Here is a 1,374-nt window from a genome sequence, read left to right on the forward strand (position 1 = left end):
GTAAAAATTTTTACGGAAAATCAACGAACGAACGGAGACGTAACAAATTGGTGTCAGAGAATGGGACGAAAAAAAATGGAAACGAGAAGCGGCAAATCAAACTACAGCTTAGCAGACTTGATGGCAGCAATACAAGAACAGCAAAAGAAACAAGAAGAACGAGAAAATAAACAAGAAGAGAGAGATTACAGCAGTGGTTGGAGGACAAAGAAAAGAAACAAGAAGAACGAGAAGAGAGATTACAACAGTTGTTGGAGGAAAAAGAAAAGAAACAAGAAGAACGAGAAAAGAAACAAGAAGAGAGATTACAGCATTTGCAAGAAAACCTGCAACAGTGGCAGCTGGAACAGCAAAATAAACAAGAAGAGAAATTACAGCAGTTGTTGGAAAAAAAAAGAAACAAGAAGTACGAGAAAAGAAAGAAGAAGAGAGATTACAGCAGTGGCAACTGGAACAAAAAAGGAAACATGAAGAAAGCCAGCAGCAACTACAGGAAAGTCAACAACAGTGGCAAGAAGTACAAATAACATTAGTAAATTCAAAAGCGAATTAGATACACTAAAGGATGATTTATTGTCTTTTACACAAGTAGGATACACTAACCATCGACTTAACCAGCCCCTTCCAGACCCTGCAGCTAAACCCTAATGCAGACATCTTCAGTCCTGTTAGAAGTCACATCCCAGATATGAATGTCAGTAATAGGAGTGATGCAATACGAAGGAAGCCACATGAATTCGATGGGAAGGCACTGTGGGAAGCATATAGAGCACAATTTGAGCTACTGGCAGAAATGAATGGGTGGACAGAGGAGCAGAAAGCAGTATATTTGGCAACGAGCTTGAAGGGACAACCACTGGAAATACTTGGACAGTTGTCAGCAGACGACAGACACAACTATAGAGCACTGGTGTCGGCTCTAGAACTCAGGTACGGAACCCAAAATCAGTCTGAAGTCTACAGGGCTAGGCTTAGGACGAGAGTCCGTGCCAAAGGGGAGAGCCTGCAAGAGCTGGCACAGGACTTGGAAAGTATGGCACACAAGGCCTACCCAATTGCACCACCCGATCTCCTCAAGTTGTTGCTGAGGGATCAGTTCATAGATGCCTTGGATAGTCCACAATTAAAGATACAAGTGAAGCAAGCATACCCCTCTACCATGCAGGATGCAATGCCAGAGCTCTCGAATTTGAATCCTACGTTAAGTCCAGCACAGAGGTACCAAGGTTGGTACAGTCATCAGGATTCAAGGCCAGAAAAGGTCAGCTTTCAGAGAAGTTTGAGGGACTTTGCTGGCACTGTAACAAAACTGGGCACAAGAGAGCTCAATGCTGGCAACTTCAACACAGGGAACACGATACAGCAGTAAACACT

The sequence above is a fragment of the Limulus polyphemus genome, unplaced genomic scaffold (assembly GCF_000517525.1).
Source record: "Limulus polyphemus unplaced genomic scaffold, Limulus_polyphemus-2.1.2 Scaffold4108, whole genome shotgun sequence".
In the NCBI taxonomy this organism is placed as follows: Eukaryota; Metazoa; Arthropoda; class Merostomata; order Xiphosura; family Limulidae; genus Limulus; species Limulus polyphemus.